Here is a 23,398-nt window from a genome sequence, read left to right as displayed (position 1 = left end):
CAAGTTCTGTGAAAATGGTGGGAAGACTGTATGACCTTTTTTCCCACTGTGAGCAATATACCACCAATTTATTCTTAGATTTAAAAAAAAAAAAGGAAAAAAATGTAAATCAGCAATTAGTTAATTTAAAATATAATTGTATTTTTTATCTGAAGGAAGATTTCAAGAAGACACAAATATTGAATATAATAATCTAAACCACTGAAGATTAGCTTAAATGTATTTAGTGTTCAAGTTAAGAAACTGGCATTTGTTACAAAGTTCAGAGAAAGGACATGAACCTTTGCTGACTTAATCTAAATCTTTACACATCACTGACATATACAGATGCTTTTTCTTAAACTTCAGTGACACTTTAGTCACATTTTCACACACCAAACTCCTAACGCATTATCATTCTACAGAGTTTTATTTATTTTGCAGTTGAAGAGTACAAGAGAGAAATACGACTGGAAAAATGAAAAGGGGAAATATTATTACATAAAGGATTGAGTAAGAATGTAGTTATCTGCTTGGACATGTTTGTCAGCTATGAACTAACAAAATTTTTAGAAAGAGTAACAGTTCAGCAATTTTCAGTGACTTCCTGCACTGGAATAAAATCCAGGTGGGCCCTTTTTTCTCCCTAAGAAAGTCTCCTCTTCATTACTTTTGATAGTGACTCAGGAGCTTCTGCCTGACACTAAAAAATTCCTTGCTCCCTTCAGAAGTTTCTAAGTCTGCAGCAAATGCACTGTTTCTCGCCATCTTGTTCTACCCTTTAATATAAAACTTCTCCCATTTGAGCATGTTTACCTCAGGCAGGTACAACTTCCCCTGGCCACGACTCAGTACAGAGCGGTGAGGATAGGACAACTAAGGAACCTTCTTCGTATAATTGACATTACATCAGCTTTTCCATCCATCCTCCAAAACAATATCTTAGTCCCCAGGAAAGCAGCTGAAGAAAACAAATGTTGAGAACTGAAAAATAAAAATCACTCTGGTTGAGTTCTTTAGTATGATTTTTCAAGCTTTTAGAAATTAAATCTCATCAAACTTCTTTCTAGTGCTATGTGAGCTAGAAATGTACTGTTGTCTTGAATGAAAGTTGAGTTTCTAAACAAGGGACTCCAAAATCTGAACGTCTTACAGAAAACCATCAAATTTTGTAAGGCTGCTGAAAAAAAAAATCAATAATGTTGACAACACATATGTTGTTAGTGCAAAGTACTGTGGGAATACTGGAGCTACTTGTAAATTTCTGGAAAAAAAGGTTTAAATTAACCTATTCAGAGATCCATATGCTGTCATATCTGACAGCATTGCTCTTGGTGTCAAATCTAACTAGCTAAAAAGTTAGAGTGAATATCTCTTTACTTCATTGTTGTGATTGCATTGGAGATCCTAAGCTTTCTTTCTCAAGACAAGGCAAGACTCTTGAGGTAGAGCCACAGTTTATATCCCTTCTTATTCCTAAAAAGCACTAGTCTTGATGTGCTGCAGTGACTTGAGTTTTAAAAATGTTTTTTGAGGTTTCAGTTTTGTAGGGCTGATGGAGGGGATGGTATAATGGCTATCTGAATGAATTTCCCTTGCAAGTGTGACTTCTGGTTCTGTGTTGGTCAGTTCAGGCCAGCTGCCTGCATACAGAACAGACAGACCTTAACCTTCACTTTTACATATAAATATATATTTCTATTATATAGATGTATTTTTAGTACAACTTAAGGCCAATTACAATTGGATAATTTCCAGAGTGTTTCTGGAGGGCCAGAGAAGTCAGAGAAGATTTTTCTAACATTCACCTCTTATTTCAGACTCTTCAAATTACAGCCCACGAGGGCTGTATTTCAGAGATCAGCCCAGATTTCTGTTAAACGACTTTTCTGTGTACTGAAAGCTAGACCAGGAGACTGGCCACTCCAGTAAGCATCTTGAGCAGCTTCCAGATGATCACACAGGAGAGAATCTAGTTTTATTTTCCTGTTCCTTGAAAGATCACTGTTAGCTTTTTCAAAGTTAAACGACCCTCTCCTTTTCCCAAACCACTTTGGTGATTCTGGGCCAGGCAGTAGTAGAGGATGTTTAGCCCCTGGGCCAGATAGGAGGGAAACGAGGGAATGTGGCCATCAAACATAGCATTATACTTTACTTCTGGAGTCTGAGGAGGACAGCAGAGACTGCTCCTCCTTCAGTTCACTACAGATGATCTTACTGAAAAACAAACAAACAAACTCTATGTGCTCTACAGGCACAGTTAAATCTTAGAAAAACAACAGGAGAAGATTGACATATGAAAGGTCTGAATCTGAACCCACTTGGTGACCACAGAGTATCATTTTTTTTCTTACACTGCCTGTGTACGTAGGGCATGCTAGTGAGAAATACCATGTTTCAAGAAGGACTCTTTATCTTATAAAACAATGGAGATGGATCACAAAGTGTATTCAGTAAATGTCAGGTGGACACTAGGTAGAAACAGCAGGAATATGCTGCCAAGACCCCCGTCCAGAGAGGTGGAAGGCAAGGTAGAAAATATAAAACATTCCTCTGCAGCAGCTTAAACAAAGCATCTTATAGGACTATTCATGTAAATACTCCATACTAGTTGCAATGGTGGTTAATTTGCTTAATTCAAGAAACCGCAACAGAACAGACTCTCTCTCTGAATATTTTATATCTGTCAGATCTCATGAGTTCCATTTCCTATGGTCTGTAACACAACCTGGACAAAAGAATCTCGAGTCATTTTTTCCTCCTATGGCCAACAAGCTTTTTTTCAAACCAAGCTGAAATTCACAATTTAATTATTACCACACAGAAGCACGTAAATTCGAGTTCCCCAGGAGTATGTTTAGTCTCCCCAGATGTGACAAGTACCATGGAAACAGCAGATTTAATGAACTTGAGCCTTGTTTTTACTGAAATACAGACCTTTAATACTAAAACATTTCCTTCATCATATTCCTAGCTTTTTCTCTCAAATTCTTGTCACTGCTTTATTTATTTTCCTCTCCAGAAGACATTTATCTCTCATCAGAGCATCATTAATTAATGTTGTTTATGGTATCATCTGTCAGTCATTATGAGGTTCTAAGCTCTTGATAAAAACTGTTTTCTTTACCCCCTTCATATCCCTGCTTTTAAATCCTTGAAGTACCATCTATCCCTTATTTCTTCTGAATGTAATAAAGCAGTTGTAAAAATAAGGCTATTCTCTTACCCTTGTACGTGTACTTTTTTTTTAAAGAATATATTATCAGGCCTTCCTTAAATAATGAAGCCTATTGTTGCCAAGGTATGATTTCTTTGGAAAGCAGATAGTGATAGTTCTCCTGCAGAAGAAATATGTTCTTCTATAGTTGGGAAGCAGGGGTGAGTATCAAGGGCAGTCATGACACAAGTATCAGTGTAAAACAACAGGAAAAGCAGTAGCCTGACATATTCCCTAGATAATATGGGCTGAGGTAGACCATGTGTAAGCTGAAAGTCCTCTTCTTGCAGAGAAATTATAGACATTATTTTGTATTTACATTTTTTAAATTATTATTTTTTCTATATTTCTAAAAGAAAGCTAAATTCCCTTAGAAATGATAAATATTTGAACAATGGTCCTATTTTAAACTGCAGCTAACTTGTCACTTATGAACTGAAGACTCAGATACAAACAGCTTTTTTCCCATAATTATAAATGATGCAAATCTGACCAGAAGTAGTAAGATTACATGTTTTACGGCCTGAATTATAAAGATCCTAGTCTGAGTGCTCCTCACCCTCTAACAAAATTTCAATACACTGGATGTCATATAAGAAACAACTGGAGGGACCATAAGTGTAAACACTAAGCACAATTAGATGTGTGTGTGCATATATATAGATAGAGATAGAGATAGAGATATAGATATATAGATATGTTTGTGTGTGTGTGTGTGTGTGTGTGTGTGTACATATATATATATATATATACACACATATATATAAAATTCCAGACTCTTTTGTCTCAATTGTTAGATATAATGAACTTAAGCTGTGAATGTTGGCATTAACTGCGCACCTACATTGAAGACATTATCTGCAAACAGCTTTTTCAGAATACGCAATGGATATGCAACATGTTGTCAGTGGATACTGAGTTTGTAACAGAAGGGCAGGACACAGCTGCTAAGCTGGGACATCTCCTAATGAGCTGAGACTGGCACGTATTTTACCACCTGATCTTTTGGCCACACAAACATGTCTTGTTCTAAAATATGTTTTAGATCATAGACAACTCCTTTCTCCACAGTTTTGCTAAGCTGTGGAATTTCATTTCAAGAGAATAATGCACCAAAGAGGATCAGCTGTTGCACAAAATGTTATGATTGCTTTGAAACACATTTAATGATGGCATCTGTTCTCACACCAGATCTGAAATGCTGTATTAATTATTCCTTGCCAGTGCAAATAGATTTTTCATGATTATCCCCAGCATCTCATACAGCACAGCTACTTTTGAATTTGTGATACAATGAAAGCAAAGTATAAAATGATACAGAGTAAGCTATAATTCTTTGATTGAAAGTGGCTCTTGATTTCTTTATAAATTTAGTAATTACCTATTAATAACTTGTTACATCTCATGACCATGTTGGTCACTGGTGTCGGAAAATGTTTTATTGGAACTTATGGGGAAAATTTAGTAGGAGTTTCAAAGCTTTTAGATTATTTAAACATCAAATTTTAGGGCTTCATAATTGCTGAAAGAGAAAGATAGAAGAATTTTTGTAAAGTTATTATAACGCAATGAAATCCATTTATTTCAAATTATATTTTAAAGATAAAAGAAAACTTACAGAATGATCTGCGCCTTGTGTCTTTCCTGCTGTATCTCTTGGACTGTTATTTTGAGAAATAAAATGGTTAGACTGATGGATTTTATTTTTTGCTTTAATTGCTGGAATAGATTTTGGAAACTGTTAGCTAATATGGTAACATAAAATAAAATGAAGAAATTCCCAGACTCAAGGAAGTGTGATATAATATAGCAGCAAAAAGTCATTTTTCAGAAATATTTTGTTTGATTTTTATTTTTCCTGAGTACTATTCATCCTGAATTGTCTTCTTTTCATCTTTAATTTCAATTTACCTCATCATAAACTAGAAGTTAAATCTTTCCAGAAAAAGAGTAAACTTGTCCATAGAGAAAAAATATATATATAGTCAATGTTTTTTGCTTCTCTCTTATTCTTCTACTTTATAATTGACTTCTACCATGATTTCTCTTCAGTTTATTAGGTAGAGTTTGTCAGGTGATTAAAATATTTTCCTCAGAAAAAAATATGAGTTAATATGTAAATAATATATCATAAAACTGTGCACTAGACCTTTACAACAATCAACTTCCATTGGGGCAAAGAAGCTGAATATGCTAGAGATTACATTTCTGTAGATTCTTGACTTGGGAATGCACTTTAAGACCTACTGTTTGAATTTTTGTGGCTTGTCAGAAAAATTTAATATAAAGTCCTTCCTTCTAAATGAACAATTTCCTTATTTTTTTCTGCTAATTTCCCTTTTGGCAGTTCATTGGAAAATACTATATTTCTAGATACCTTCTGATAACATTCGTGAGAGCAATATGACAAATGATAACTTAACCCTTTCCTCACTCCCTTCCTCTGTCCCACACATGCAAACACACACACACACACACACACGCACACACACACACGCACGCACACGCACACATGCAACACCATCCTCACTCTGATTTAGGCTGTAGAAGCAGCAGGTTTCATTAGAGTCATTAGAAGGAGCCAATGCTCAGATTTCTTCAAAGTCAATATGTGGATCTGGCATATGAATCAGATCCGTGCTTTGAAAGCCTTCTACACTCTAAATGCTTTGTTTTATGTTTCCCCATAAATAAAGATGCCTCAAACAGGAGTTCTTCTGAATTTTTATCAGAACTGTTTCTGTCTCCTACAAGCGTGTAAAAAAAAAAATTCCAGAGTCCTGAAAGAGTTGCAGTTACACTTTCTCTTTAATGTTTTCTACTGGCTATATAGTGTGACCTCTTTACACCTGCTGGAATACTATTCATAACACGCTTGTGAATATTATTCATATTTACTTCCACAATGTATCATTATCATGGGTATTAGATATTCCACACTGTGAATACTGCTCTTGAAGATCAGTCCCTCACTTTAAACACTGCAACACTACGTTAAATCCTTTTTGAAATTTGGGTACATAAGGTAAGTTTTACAGGTAAGGTCATAAAATGAATCATGAAGACAGTCTTAATTCCAGTCTTCTCACTCTTAGCAGCAGGAAAATATTGAATACATATATACCGTTACATAAAAAGGGCTAAGAAGCAAATTTGAGCATTGGATCCCTGATCCTTAACACTATCTTTTTGCTTGGTCCCTGGATTTATTTTGGACCATTCCAGCCCGCTTTCTCTCAGACAACTCTGTCTGTAGGATATTAACTGGTTTATGCCATTTTGCATCAAGACCAGAAATCCTTTGTTATTAAGAAGCATGGAGGAATGGAATGGGATGGGAAGGGATAGGACAGAATGGGATGCAATGGGATGGGATGGGATTAACCTGTGTAAAAATAGCCTCACTGGCTGTGCAAGAGAGAATGTGAAACATGACTTCCCTTGCCTGTCTCTAGCAGCCTAGGGAAAAGACAGGGTGAAAAACCCAACCCCATCCATTCAGTCCAGCTGATTCACAAGCTGCCTTCATCAAGGAGGACAAGGTCTCTTTTCACATTTCAGAATAGCGTAACTCCTTGGTACCTGTATATGAGAATTAAATAAGCAAATCTAGCCACAGATGCTGTTTTCCAGATAGGCAATGGTGGTGTCTTTGGTAATGTAGTTACATTCACTTCCCAACTTTCTCAACTGCTTTTGACATCCAAATTAATAATATATTAATAGATGAATGCTATTTGCAAGATTTATAAAGATTTTACAAGCATAAGAAAGCAAAAATGAAAGCTGGCTGAAAAATGGATGAGATTATGATAGTGATGAAGCTGTTAATGAAATATTTATCAGAAATATAATGCAATAAAGATACCTATGTAATTATTGCACATAGGTTGTTGTTGCCTATAATAATCTTTACATTAGGTCAGTGCATCACTGACTATACATTAATATTGTATTAAAAAAAAAAGTACAGCTTGACTGTAGACTGAACGTTTGATTGTTTAAAGTATGCAAAGTTGTTTTTAGTGTTCATAGTCTGACATGCCTGCCAGTACCCAAACACCACTTCCCACCAGTCAGATTGCTCCTCAGGCCTCAAAAGAAACAGAAAGCCTTCTTAAGGCTTTTAAACCAATCATGTTTTACCATCATTTTGCAGCTGATTTGGATCCTACACTTGTTTGCAGTATATTTAAGCCATGTTTCTGCTAATTTGTTCCCACTGGTCATACATGATGGTCTATCTAGGCATCCAGAGCTACTTCTCCTCCTCTGTTGAACAGGATGCTTTTCTTTATTGGTACTGTTAACAGTGTCCTTCTCTCTCCCCAGTTTAGCAGTGACACTCTCCACTGCAGTCACTCCGGCATTTGTTGGGAAAACACTATATAGCAGTGCCACCCAGGGGAAAGGTGGCAAGCAGCAGAGGGCAGTGAGCTCAACCACAGAGAAATCCAGGCAGCAGAACGCACATTAGTCTCCTGGCAGAGATTGCAAGGAAATGAGTGAGTGACAGCTCCTCTGAAGACTTAGGAGCAACTTAAAAACACAGCTATACCTATTTAGAATGACAAGTGTGACAAACTGAGACAGAAAGTATTACAACCAGTCTAAAATCAGAATTTGTGAATTTAGGTAAAATGATATTTTCAAAATAATGCTTTCTTGTTGTAATGTTTTTCTAAATTGTAGCAGGATTGATTTTTTGAAGAATGATTATTCCTCCTTTTTATTTTTCCTTTTTGAGAATGAAAATGCATATTTAAAATCCCATCCTTAACTGTTTCCCAGAGAAATTTGAAAACCTTAAGGTGTGTTTACCTTTTTATCTCTGTTGATCTCATTTAAATGCCTCTGATATGACTGCCCCTTTTTTTAACCCTCAAAGCCTCTTAGGTCAAATATGATTGTGTGTAGGAATAAAAAAATCTTTTATTAAACCTTTTATTAGGCATAGTTGGAAAAGTAAACAATTTCAAGCACACACACCTTCTTTTGTACTTTTCCTTTCCCTCAGGATTAGTCAGGCAAACTTTTCAATGTTGTGGAAGAGATCAGGTTTCTGCACCTCCACAAGCCTTTCATCGGAAATGTATGATGGTAACCTACTTCTTATTTATAGATTTGGTGATAATTCATGCTGCTAAGGACCAGAGTTTGGCCAGACACATTATGAAGGAAACTATCTTTGTGCCCCTGCTAGTAACCAAGTGGCCTAGGTGCTCTTTTTGAGCACTGATCACTCACAGCTTGAACCGGTCCATTTCTTGTGCAGCTTGTGTCTACTTTATTTTCCCTTTGAGAAGTTTTCTAGGCTGTTCAATGCAAATAGTTCCTGGACTGGACTTTCCATGCCTGTGTAATGTCTTGCTAGAGTGTTGGTATGCACCTTCCCAACAGTATGTGCAAGAGTGTGCCAGTGATAACATAACTTGAACAACTGTACCTAGGCATGTGCCTGGTCAGTCTGTCTGCTCTGGATGTTTATTTTCTAAGTGGAATGTGTTGGGTGGAAACATCTGGGGAAGAATAATGTTCCTGTCTTGAAAAGCCAATGAGGGGAAGAAGATATCAAACCTCAGGGTACAAAAAAGAGAAAACTAGAGAAACTACTGTGAGGGGCTGGAGTCTGCAGCTCACTAAAATACTGCAGGACCACTGAGCGGCACAGGAAAGAGACAGCAGATTGCCAGGCCATGGAGACTATAAAGAGAAACATCCCATGTATGGAAGGAGATCAGGCAGAAACTGCTGCAACTACTAGAAAAAAAACTCTATGTTGACAGAAATAAGGACCTTGCAGGGCATAGTGGACAGACAGTGACTTGTTTGTCTGTTTCTTGCCTTCTATCTTAATTAATCCCTTTAAACTTTCCCGATACATAATTCACCTCCTCCCCCCCAAAAGCAGTGCTATTAAATTTTAATAAAATTTAGCTAACACTTCAAAACTCTGCGTGTCTTGTGGTCCTTTCTCACACATACACATGCACACTCTCACAGGAAGAACTAGGTGACAGCTGCTGGGCTTTCCAGGTTGCTCGTTTTGCCCGTTCTGCTTCATGTCTGGCCCAGTCAAATGGAGAAGATGGTGAATCAAACAAGTGAGTCCTGTGGATGGATTTGGTTTGTAATTTTCCATTTGGCTCCCTTCAGAGGAAAAACATTATCATGTTCCAACCTAACAGATACCACTTTCTTGGTAAACAAAATACAAAATGGATTAGAATGAATGTGTCTAAACGTGAGATGAGTACTAATCCTATCTCCAGAAAAAAAAAAAAAAATCATAAATAGGCTGAAATTTTTAGGGGGAAGTAGAAGAAGCTCATGATGTACAGCAGCAGGATAATGCCACCAAAGGCATCATATCCTTGTGTCCATTAAAAGTACAACATTCCTCATGTGACAGCTGAGATAAAATATGTGTCCACATGTTTTCTTTCCCTTTGGAAAATGAGAGGTAGTTCAACTTGGTTTGGTCCAGAATGAAAAGCTGTAAGCCAAGTAGAATTATATTGCACTTTGTAACACAGAAACAGTAAATAAACTGTTATCAAATACCAACTATTCCATATTAACTGGTTGAATTAATAATTTTTTCTGAATCCTATGTTCCAGTGCCTATGTATATGAATAATGCTCCCTCCATCAGTACTGAAATCGCTTTCTTTGCACTTTTAGTGACCACCTCATTGTGATTTTTTCTATGCTTTGTAATAAAATAGGTGCCTATATTCTATATGTACTTTCTAATTTTGTATTCTTCTTTCCTATTTTATTTATTTTCATATAAAGTAAAATACGATTTTATTGAAATCTCCTGTAGAACTTAGCTACATTCTACTTATTATCATCGATTCTCTTTGAACTCTTTGTAATTCTGTTTTATGCTTATTCTAATATAGAATGACTGATATTAACCAGAAGATGCGAGATGATGGTGAACAGCTGATTTGAAAATATTTGTGGAAAAGTATACTGATGATTCTATTCTTTAAACACATGTATGCTTGTTTTGCTATTTAGATCACACAGTTGGCAGAGAAACTTATGAAAGTGATTTCAGTGAAGGCTAAGCCTTTAAAAAAATTATTAGTAAACGTAAGAATAATCGCAGTTTTTCTCAGTGAACACAGTGACTTTGTGGATTAACATTTTGCTCTGAAGAAAATTAATCATTTTAAACTCTTTCGCATATTTCAGCTAGGTTTTAATCTTTGCTATTTCTCTTTCACTTTAAGGGATTATCTTTTAGTTTTAAGGGATTTTTTTCCTGAGTTAGTCTATCCATAGTTTTTTGCAAGTCCTATATTATGTCATTTGTTTCTCTTTTACTCACAGCTTTATTGTGAAATGAATATAAAAAGCACATCCAAAAAAATTCTAATAGATTAGCACACCACACCCCCCTACAAAATAACGCTAGTGCATATGTGAATTTTCCAATTTTCCAATTCACATATACACAAGCCCTGGTGGCACCTAAGACATTTAAAAATATATATATATATATTTTTTAATTTTTAATTTTCTAGTGGAATTGCTGTGTTCAGAAAAGAGGATATGGCGGTGCTAACATCTCACTTCGGATGTTTCCAGAATTACACGATGCTCAAACAATAATTTTAAAAATTACACTTTTGGATAGAGGTCAGTTTGCAGCATGTAAGCTCTTTTGTGGCTCTGAGATACAAACTTCCACATAAAAGTCTTCAGTGAAATCCAGTATCTTCTGATTCGTATTGACTTTTTGTATTTATTCTACAAGGCTGATACCAGGCTGCAGTTCATACATCACTAAACAACATTAATAAAAGAAATTTGACACTCAGAAGTCTCCAATGTGCTGTGTTACGGTATCATGAGAAGCAGCGGCTCTGGTTATAAGTCTGAGCAGCTCTTACTCAGGTATAGGAAAGCTCATCTGAGTTGGAGCTCGGAACCTCTAGCTACCTCTATGCTAGTACATTAAACAGTGCCACAATACTTTCCACTGAAACTTAATCATCCATACTGCTCAACTGTTTCACGGTCCCTGGCATAGTTTTGGCCTACAGCGACTAGCCCTCTCCCAAGCAATAGCTGGGGAGGGCACAGGAGTGAGTATGGATAAAATGCCCTTCCCAAAAGCAGGTTTTGATATGAGCACCCTCCTTCTGCCATTGAGTCCTAGGGCCAGAGATCAGTCATGGGCACATTTAATGGAGTAGCATAGATGGAGATACAACCTCTCTTTATCTTCTTTAGAGATAAATAGGTGCCTCCCCAAGACAATTCACACCGTTCTTGGGTAGGTGCTCAGGTCTGCTTCACCTAACCTATTCCAAAAGGTGTCCACTAACGAGAAGGGGATCATAAAATGACTAGGTCACATTTAGATAACTAACTTTTAGATGACTGAAGCTAGCTGTAATGAATCCTATTCAAGTTCTAATGATCCTTCAGATTTGTATATAACGTGTACTTTCACAAAATTTCTAATTTATAATAACATCTACAGCCAGTTCAAATGCTTTTTCCCCTTTTGAACTGTGGAGAGGAGATTAAATTGAGAGTTAAGCACAATGAACTCCCTGTTTTTGTAAACTGTCTTTGTATTGCATGCAAAGCATTCCAACTTTGCAAACCACTTTATGCAGAGTTTATTATTCGGAATATTTGGCCTAATTTTTAATCTTTTATCATCATATTGAAATGCTATGTTATGAAGATTAATAAAGCAATATAGAATCGATAATGTTTTAGGTTAAAGTTATACAAATTATCTAAAGTTACATAAATTTATAACTTAAAATTATATACATTTCTTGTTGTTTTTCAGCACCAAGTGCTGAATGCAAATGTTAATCTTAATTTGCCAATGTTTTCCTATTACTTTTATATAGGCTGAAATTTTTACTCTTTTACTTAAATTGACACATTGTTTCTCCAAAAGTTAGGTTCAGGAGATGGCTATATACAGAATAAATTCAAATGCAATGCTAAATGAAAGCCATAAATTTTGAAAAACTTACTAAAAGATAGTTCTCACAGATAATAAATCATATACAGACTATCAAATTTTCAGTACACAATTCCAAAATTGCCTAGCTTTCTTCTTTTCCTGACTGAATTATCCATTTTGAACTTTTTGTGAACGCGTATAATTTTTTGTTAACTTTTGTGAGCTCATATAACAACTCTTTGCACTCTTAGCTCAGGATGTCTGTTTTTTTAATCTCATCTAAAATAAGAATGCTAGAGCCAGAAAGTTTATAGAAAAAGATTTTCATTTGAGTTTTTCTAGCTCTAATTTTCTAACTGTCCTGAATAGTTCATAGAGTAAACCATGTTTCAGAAAATAAGAAAATACAACTAATCACTTATCGTAACTACTGAATGCTGCATGATCACAAAAAATATTATGAAGAAAAAAATTAATATTTTCGGTACTACTAGTATGAAGAATTCGCAAGGTTTTTTACAATTTATGATCTCTTTTGCCATCAATAGTGCAACATTTCAGAGATTCTTCTTTAAGTATAATGGTGAACAAAGCACTATGGACATGACCTGTCAAAGTTTCCTGTTCATTTACAAGATGTGCAGGCATGGAGGTCACTGGAGAGTGAGTGTGATTATGCTATTTCTCCTAGCAACTCTGAAAATAAGATAGCAGATATAATTTGGGCCTCCTGTTGAGATTTTGCTACAAAATCACTAGATTAGGGCAGGATTTCTGTGAAGTGGAAACTGGTCAGAGAGCTTACAGCAAGTAGCAGCTGGGTCATCTCTTACTAATGCTTCATTGCTTCATATAGTGTAAGAATGGAGGCAGCAGAAAGACTGGGAAACTGCTTTATGTTTCTTTTCCAGTCTCTGTTGGATGTTACACAGATCGCCACATGCCTTTTGTGAGTTCCATACTGCTGTCATGAAAGTTTATGGTGAACTGAAAGGGGTTAGCTAACACTAAAAACAGTGAACTAAATGAAGCAAAAAGCTTGCGCAGCAATGGTTTTCCAGCAAGTGCCATTTCTTTTATGACTTTAAGGTTACGTCTCCTGAAAGATCTTTTACTTGGATAGGCAAATATTACTTCATTGCTTTAGGACAACAAATCTCAAGATTTGAAAATATTAGCTTGTCTAGGTCTCATTCCAACAGAAATCTCAATATATCAGGAAGCTATCAGGCTCTGAATACATAATGTGGTTTTAAAATGAAATATTTCTCTTTCTCTTTTTTTGCTAAATCCCAGTAAGGGATTGGAATCACTTACTTTATTATTTTTGGGGAAAATCTGGTAGTTCTTGTGCCATTTGATCTAGATCTGCCAACCACATTATATGATTTGAGAATTTAGAGAAAATTAATTAAAGTTATATCAGCATCTTACTTAAGAAATTATATTCCTACTTTTAGAAACATTATTATTAGCATTAAAATACAGGTAGAAAACACATTTTCATATATCTTATTATTATCGTTGTTGTTGTTGTTGTTCCTTTATATTATCAAAATAATTCCTTCTTAGGGAAATGTTAACGATGGAGAGTTTTACATGTTTTCCAGTTAACCACTGAGTGGAGCTCTAACCCAGCAAAAGAATAAATCATTTTATAAACACTGCAGATGCCAAAAGCAATCTCTCAGAAACAAAGCTAAAGTGTTTTTTTTTTTTTTTAAGCCTGCTACATACTGCTCCAGTTACACCTGCTCTATGTCTTCAGAATCTGCAGTGTCTGTAACTCGCAGCTACAGTCAACTGCTGTAAAAATAAGGGTTATTGCAAGCAAAGCAGAACTGCGATCCAAATTAACATGGAATTATACTGCAATAGGTTGAAGGTTTTACTTCAAAGCAATTACAGCTAATGAAAATGATACTCAATCCCTCAAGTGTTCTGTTCATGGATTTAAGCTGCCGATAAAAGAAACTATCTTATAAATTGTACAGTGATTAAAAGAACTGAGCAAATCCTTAATATTACACATGTAATTGCCATGATTAGATTGAGAGAGACTTCTACAGTTGCATGACCTATTTTAGGGGGACATCTAATAATTTAATGTGAGCCCGATTTTAATGACTGGCATTCATAAAATTTTGTTATGAATTAGTTGGCCGTTTGCCTCTTTCTTTAATCAATTTTTGTGATTATTTTAAACCACATTTGTATCTGACTTATTGATTTCATATACTGAACACGATGCATTGCATTCAAATCACTTTTTTTCCAGAAAGGTTCTACTTACTGTCTTGATTTCTACTAATACTAGCTTCTTCCATGGGCAGGCTGTGTTCTGGTGTATAGAGGCCCTCTCTCTATATATATTCTATATATATACTATATATTCTATATATCTATATTCTATATACATGTAAGTGCTGGAATTGGGAGATCTTCCCACTTCCCGGGAGAGTTTATGTACTTCAACCAACTTCTGACAAGAACGTATGCACATTCATAACCCTTCCTTTCTTTTCCCATTTGCAAATATTTACTCTATTTAACGTAATCCTGAGGTTATGCTTGGTGAAAAGCCATGGCACTATAAGTCGTCCAGGGTGGATATTTGCAAGACTGAGGACATGCAACAGAGTAAACCTACTCTGCAGGGTAGACATGGCCTCTGATGGTTTACACTATCTTAACCACATAAACATGGAGTTACTATTGCCTAATTTACTCTGTTCTCCTGTATTGTCCAGTGTAACAAATACCTTTAAAAAGCTGGTATATTATTACTGTTATTAAGCTAGAAAAAGTTAGAAGACTGAAAGATCTAATCAGTATATCAAAGAAATTCTTACCAATACCACCCAAGAACCCTGTTGAGAATTTGAGTCATGTGATAAAAGGCTCACCTTCACATATATAAAGGAGCCCAGGGGCACAGTGGCCAGAGGGAAGACCTTTAAAGAGACATGAGCCCCTGCCCTGGCCCCCCAGGGCTGTCCAAGGAGAGCATCAGCCCCGTGGGCCAGGGGGACACCCATCACCATGAGTTATGAAGAGACTCTTAGGGCCACCTCAGAATAAAGGGTCTCTGCCTGGGGACGTAGGGATCGTTATGAGGTGCAAGAGGAAAGCATTCAGGAATTGCAGAAGACTCACTATGGGATGTTTAGGGGAGGAACCAAAGGAGGGGAAGGGAGGTATCAAGATGGTTTGGAGAGGAGCCTTTGTGGGAAAATAGAGGGACAAGAGGACAAATAAGATAGGACACATTTAAATGGGCTGCTGACCAGTGTGCTTGTCTGGCTGTGTCCTGTACCTGGTCAGCAGTCTGTCCTGTCCTCTCATTGAACTCCATTTCTAACTATTTTCCTGGGTGAGGAGGCTCTCTGTTCTGCGGGTTTGTGTGCTTATAGAAGTTGAAGTCGCAGCAACCAGATGTGAGACCCCAGGTTACAGAGGCCCATGCGTTTGTGGTACTGGCACCTGGAGAGACAGAAGTGCATGCATATTGCATGGGTACCTATGTTAGCATGCACTCATTAGTAATTATCAAGCAGGACTAGTCAGCAAGTAGAATAAGAGGCTTGGGAGCCAGGTATCAAAGTGGCTGCAAGTCTAGGCCAGAGGCTGGAGAGACCAGAGGGTTCACAAGTTGGTTCCTGCAGTGACCTAGAGGTCCAAGCCAGCTACTGGAGACAGTGTTGGGTCTGGGGTGGGAGTGGGGGCAACATATGCATGTGTCTATGCAAAAGGCAATTGGAGAAGAGAAGATCCAAGGGCCAGTAACTGGGTTAATGTCAGTTGCTGGAGGGAGCCATAGTGTGTACATATGTGTGTGTGTGTGTGTGCATGCGTTTGTATGTGAGAGTGAGGAGATCTGTAGCGCCAGCTAGAGGGGGGGCTGCAGGCCTCAGGGGCTCACACGCCCATATGCCAGCAGCTGGAAAGATTAGGGATCCAGGGGCTAGTTATGGGCAGACTGGATGTCCAGCTACTGGAAGGATTCACATTGTATATATATGTATATTTTTCAACTAATGGACCTTCATCCTGGTGAGCCAGAGAGGGGAACAAGATGAGGCCACTGGTCCGGTTTGTATTTGCAAAAGTGCTGTATTTTCTTCTGTGTGACCAGCTATGTGTATATATGTGCGGTAGGCATGTGTTGGCTTGTTTGTCTATTTGGGAATACTTGCTTAGCCTCACTGGCTGGATGTGGAGGCTGGGAGCTGTGGCACCCTCACCTCTATCAGGCTACCAGATTCGGCAACCCCTAACGAGATTATACTTGGTAAATAAAAGGATTGCTAGTCCAGACTCAATGAACAAAAAATTAGTGTGTTCACAGAATCACAGAACAGTTGGGGTTGGAAGGGACTCTGGTGATCATCCAGTCCAACACCCCTGCTCATGCAAGATCACCTAAGCACATTGTCCAGGACTCTATCCAGATGGCTTTTGGATATTTCCAAGGATGGAGACTCCACAGCCTCTCCGGACAACCTATTCCAGTGCTCTGTCACCCTCACAGCAAATAAATTTTTCTCATGTTCAGACATGTGAAAATAGACCTGTGTTTCAGTTTGTGCCCGTTGCCTGTTGTCCTTGCACTGGGCACCACGGAGAAGAGTCTGGTCCCATCCTCTTGACACCCTCCCTTCAGACACTTGTACGCATTGATCAGATGATTGCCTCAGAGCCTTCTCTCCTCTAGGCTAAACAGGCCCAGATCTCTCAGCCTTTCCTCAGAGGAGAGATGCTCCAGTCCCCTCAGCATCTTTGTAGCCCTCCGCTGGACTCTCTCCAAGAGCTCCATGTCTCTCTCGTACTGGGGAGCCCAGAATTGGGCCTTACCAGGGCTGAGGAGAGGGGCAGGATCACCTCCCTCAGCCTGCTGGCAACACTCTTCCTATTGCAGCCCAAGATACCATTGGCCTTCTTGGCCACGAGGGCACATTGCTGCCTCATGCTCAACTTGTTGTCCACCAGGATTCCCAGGGGCTTCTCTGCAGAGCTGCTTTCCAGCAGGTCAACCCCCAACCTGCCCTGGTGCAGGGGCTTATTTCTTTCCAGATGCAGGATCCTGCACTTGCCTATGTTAAACTTCCTGAGGTTCCTCTCTGCCTAACTCTCCAGCCCGTCAAGGTCCCTCTGAATGGCAGCACAACTATCTGATCTATCAGCCACTGCTCCCAGTCTTGTTTCATCTGTGAACTTGTTGATGGTGTACTTGGATTTTCGAAATCTAAAGTTCCACATCCCTTTAGAAAGTCTTTCAGCATTTCCTATTGGATTGTTCTATTTCTCACACAGAAACTTACATCTTGGTTGTGTGTTTTGGTTTCTTTATACTCCAGGTGACGAGGTCTCGTTTTCTCTCCCACGTGGAATAGAAACACTTCTGAAACTTTGAAAACCTTCACACAAAGGGAAAACCTCATTCAGGTCTGTGCATCCTAAGTAATACAAATGTATGTGTGATTTTGTACCTTATACACATAGATAAATTAAGCTATGAGGTAAGATATGGCTGAACTGAAAGGGGCAATAATTTGCATGAAGCATCGTTAGACTAGTATGATGCTGTTTAACAGTCTTCTTGGCTCCAGCATTAGCTATTTAGTAGGCTGCCAATTGTAAATGTCCATCAGAGAGATGAGATTTCATAGAAACAAGCACACTTACAACATTTGATGCATTTCTTTTTATATTCTGAACCAATTATGCTTCTAATAAATAGAAACAAAGCAATTTCTAGAGTACTTTCATTGATTTCTGTGGCTTGATACACACTGGATCCATTAATCTGGATTTATATACAGATTGCAATATACTCCTTCCAAGTTAACACAAGTAATTAATATTAATCATGGCAAATCTTTTGAATTAATTTGGCTACAACAAAGCGTTGTATTAGGAATCATCCAGCAAGAGAACTAACAAATACATCTCACTCTCTATGTTCTGAAAATCAACCTGAGCGAGATCTGCCTATTTTAATACCACTGAACAGAGAACTTGCATATTAACGTTAATTTTAAATGTAATGCTTAGAGGTGATTTTTTTTCCCACTTCTATCTAAATTGAATGCGTAGATCTGACAATTGAATACCTAAACTTCCACTACCATTCATCGGGGAGGGTAAAAATATGCAAATATAAAGGCATGTATTAGTTTACAGTTTTGAAAACTAACATCAGTTGGTAGCTAGTGCGAGAGACAAAGGAAAAGCTAATGAAAGTTGTTTTCATAACGAAAATTTTACTTGAGGAAACATTTTATTCTAGAAAAGGAATACCTTCTAAAACATTTTGATATAATGGTAATATTTTACATAATTTTATACTCTCTTGGACAAGTACTTCATAACAACCTTCCTTGAGGCCATATGCTTCCAGGCTGACAGTCATAATGCCGTAGCAGGTAACCAAAAAAAAAAAAAAGGAGTAAGAGCTTCCTGAGGTCTCACTGAGAATAAAGTAGCAGTATGTACTGGAGGCACAGATTTTAGTTTTCAGACTTTCAGCTCTGGGGCAGCCAGCCTAGGATGTCTGGCATGATTTGCTGCCTTAGGTCTGCACATCTTAGAAGAATCAGTGTCCACAGTAGCCCAAAGAATCTAGCCAGAGTTTCTCTGAACATTGCTTTTAATTTCCAAACAATATCTAGGGAAATGCTTCAAGTACAAAAATTGTTGGCTTAATGAAGCTGTAGTTTTTGATTAAAATTCTCTTTCATCCTGTTTTACCAAATAGCTATATTTGGATGGTCTTTCTGTTTGCCATCTGGGCCTTACTTCCAATCACTTTTTAGGTGTGGAGATTCCCACCAGACTTTTTCAAAATACCCTGGTTAGCTTTTCTACCTGTGGGTGAAGTGGTTGGCATGTACTTATGTGTGACACAGCTCAAGGCAGTTTAAATTAACTGATATCATTGCCAATAGAGATGACTCCAATGGTTAAGGGCCCTGATGTTTTACTATTTCTATTACTCTAAATTACAATTGTCACTCTTCTTTCTAAGCTTGGGTTTTTTGAAGCTCTATTACAGATTCCAGATAGAAGTATGGATCACAGGTAGGGGATGACACTTCAAGCAGTCTAGATTTCAAGTAGGTGAGAAAACATTTGAATGACCCTCTGAATCAGCATATACCTAGGAGATGCTGGAAACTTTATTAGATCATACTGCAATATTATAGGCCAGACTGTGCCGTGCATCATCACATTCAATAATTTTCTGAAATTTCTTTCCTTGTAAATGAATAATTGCGGAATAATGCATTTTTCAATGTAAGTAAGATTATCAACATAAGTTCTAAATGGTTCAGTATAAATAGTAACAGTCATTCCATTCTATGACCATGTAAAAATATACTTATATTGCTATTGTTCTTATATTGCTATCAGCCATCATGAAGTCCTTGTCTGCAGGCTATAAAAGAATAAACAGAAGTTCTGTACGACGGATTCTCATATCATCCCTTCTTTCCAATGTTATTCAGTTTCAGAGTCTATCTAATCCTCTGAAGAAGTAATAGCTTAATGCTGTTATTTGTCCTTCTACAGAATATTGGTTCTATGACCTCCCAAAAGCCCTCTCCAACAGAGATTGTTTGTTGCTGATTTGGAATAAGTACACATTGCAAACTAACCTAGGGGAAAAAAAGACTGATTAGAAAATAAATGGAATTTTAAAATTAAACACTAAGTTGCATTTAAAAAAAAAAACAAACATAAAGGCAATTACTTTTAAGCAAAGATGACATTCAAACAGTTGATAGTATTGGAGCACAGAGGAAGTAACTCTAGAATTAACTTTGTTTCTTTGTAGTCCATATCCCATTATGAATTTTTTTTATTACCAAAACTTAAAATTGGTGGGTTTTTTATACCTTCCCCCCCCCTTTTTTTTTTTTTTACTTTGTTGCCTTTTAGCTTACTTCTGCCAGTCTTCAATCTAGCACCAGTGATTTCTCTAGTCATACCATTCCCACTTCAAACCACAAGGTTTGTTCAAGCCTTCCCAAACTATATTAAGGGCTGCAACAGCTCTGATAGCCGCATCAGAAAGTTGGAAGAGGAAAATCTTATTTTAAAGTTACGCCATTCAGTGGAAATGGTGCATGACTGCTGCAATATTCACATCTGGCCTTATTCTCTCAATTCTCAATCTAGCCTTTGCGTCTTTCTTTTCTTGGCTAAGTTTCAAACACAATTTCGGTCTGTTTTAGTGCTGTCAAGATGCTAGGAAGCTATGACAAAATAATCCAGCATTAAGTTACTGTAAAATCTCTTATATTAATTTTTTTATTAGAGACCATCCTGTCTAATCACATAAACTATACTCTTAGATACTCTAAATTAATCCTAACTATAAAAATGTAGTAGGTATGGCCCTGAGCAAGGACATGCTTTATAAGCTCACTCCACCATACACTGTATGAGACATTTTATCTGAGTGTACTGTCTTTGGCTGCCCTTAAGACCAGATTCAGTCTTTGTCCAGTTAGCAAGCCTGAAGGTACACATGAAGGTCATTCCTAAAATATGTGGTATTCTGTATGCCTAGAGCTAGTACAGCATTTCAAGCATTTCAAACTCTGTACACCTTAATATGCTTCCAAACATGTCCTGGCAGGCTGTCCACAGGCTGCTTGCAAGGCCATCGGTCATTATGAATATAGGATGGTTATAATCATTTTGTCTTCTCTCTCCTCATTCTTTGCAAGGTTATGTATCAGTAGCAAATACTTTTCTCTATTATCTTTACTCACCAACTCCTCTGCATCCTATGTGAGTTAACGTTCTGTGACAAATATAATAGTGGGTGAGGAAGGCAGATCATGGATTCACAGGACAACTCTATTTCTAGTTATACAGAGTTATTCAAGAGAATAAAGTAATGCTGTTTATTATATAGCCCATATTTATACCAGAACTTCAGTTAACTTCATATTGGTGTTTAATTCTTCTCCAAGCTTTTAGTTCAAGTGTCATTTCTGTCTTAGGAGCTGAAATGCATTGTATATGTATGCTACCTTTTAACATGTGACCTTTATTGCCTCTTTCAATAACAAACACTAGCCTAAGAATATATCAGTGCTAAGAAAAGACGTCTTGAACCAAAAATCTAGCAATAATCTTGATATTCACTGAGGTATTTATTTTCCATCTCAATAGCATAGGCAAATTCCCAAGTGACCTGGGAGAAAAAAAATATTACTGAACTAGTGTTTAAAATGGCATTAAAATTTCCCAGTGGTCTGGGTGATTTGAGTCCATATCCATTCAACACAGAATGAATTACAGATTGATTCTACCTACTTCAGGTAGATAATCTTGTTCAAATATCTGACTGTCCTCTAAAGGAGAAATGGAGCCAGAGCAGAAATCAGGATCTGTTCAGACAGTAACAAAATGCTGATTACTTAATATTGAAAAAAAAAGAAACATGAAAATAAAGTATTAAAAAACCAGAAGAGAATGGTTTATATTTTCTGTTACTGATAATGTAAGGTGCTAATACTATAATACTGTAATATTACCAAATGGCCTATGTTCTGTATTAGTCTACATTGAAATATTGCTCTTCCGAGTTTATGCATGTATTAGGAAGCCCTTTCTTCTTAAACATTTCTCAGTAGTGATGGATGCAGCAGGAAAGGAAGCGGGAATGCATTATTGTCCAGTCTTTCTACTGGCCACTGATGCAAGGAAATGAATAAGGAAGATAAATATCCTCTGTAGCCTTATACTATAGAGATATACCCTCAACTTCAGACTGTAAACTACTACATTCCTTCCTGAAAAAAAGAAGAGCTGGGAGGAAGCAAAGCTTTATCAGTAACCTGCCCCTGCGACTGACAAAGTACATAGTACCTTTATATTGTTTTGGGTCTTGCAAATTACATAGTATATCAGGTTCATCCCAAGGAAAATCTATTTCAGTCTTAGAGAAAGAAAGATTCTGAAGGAGAAAGTGATTGCTCAGACTTCAGTTTTCCTCTCTGGCTGAACCAATACACTCCTCTTGTATTTGGTTAATTTGTTAAGTTGTATGTCACAAGCTAGTCCTAAGCATTTAGAACTTTATTTACTCAGTTTTCCTGTGTACTTCAGGCATACATCGATATCTTCTTCACTCTTCTTTCACGTGCATGGAGAGGTTCCTGCAGCCAGATCTTTGTATTCAAAAACTATTTTGGAGTACAAAAACAGTTTATTTTGTTCTTGCTTTTGCAATAGGTACTTTTTTTCTAACATGCAATAAGAAAAACATATATATGTAAATACACATTACATATATATATTTGCCATACCTATTATAAATACAGAACCAATGCAATACAAAATGCATTTTCAGAAATGTACTTCAGATTGTAAATATACTAGTTTTAAAGCAACGCTTATTAAAATTTAAATCAACACCTTGGTTGGTACAAATTCTTTGGGTCTGAAGTGGTGGTTTATGTCATATGTACGCCTTCTCTCTCTAAGTAGTAGCTATGAAATGCTTATTTGCACACTTAAGGTTTCATTTAGGTATTAACTATCTACAACAAGCCCAGAGAGTGAAAATGAGTTCTTTCTATTGACTTGAGAATGCTTTGGAGCAAAGCCTTGATTCTATCACTATTGTGAATAGTAGATAATTTAGAATACCAGGTATTGTAACTAATAGATAATTTTGTATTCCCAAATCATTAAGACTCCTTATATTTTCTTTGGCACTTAAAATAATAGACATGAGTTTATAGATTAAAAATATCTTTCATAGTATTGGAAAAGCAGCAACGAAATAGCCTTCAGAAAAAAAGTTGGGTAGCAGAATCATACAAAAATAATCCATGTTAAGAAAAGAAGCTTAGACGGATGTTCACAGTTCATTAGTACATCCTGAGTAAGTTAAATAACTTTCTCTTTCCTTTCCTTTTTTTAAAATAACTTTCTCTAAAAGAAAGATCGTTTTCATAAATAGTTTAGTTCAGAAATTCCTGCTTATCAATGGTTTTGATGGTTCCAATAGTTAATAGTATGTGATTAAGTTTTCATTTAATAAGAATTCTACATATTGACTACAATGGAAAAGTCTAAGCAAATGAAAGAAGGATTGAGCTGATCCAATGACATATCTTCTAGTTCACCTGTTAAAAGCTTTAGTTTTACACAGTCTTTTATTTATTAAAAAGGGAGAAAGAAAAAAAAAGAAAGAATCCAACATTCAATACTTAATGGTTTTCTTTTTCATT

Source organism: Struthio camelus, chromosome 1 (assembly GCF_040807025.1).
Source record: "Struthio camelus isolate bStrCam1 chromosome 1, bStrCam1.hap1, whole genome shotgun sequence".
Lineage (NCBI taxonomy): Eukaryota > Metazoa > Chordata > Aves > Struthioniformes > Struthionidae > Struthio > Struthio camelus.
Note: the sequence above shows the minus strand (reverse complement) of the source record.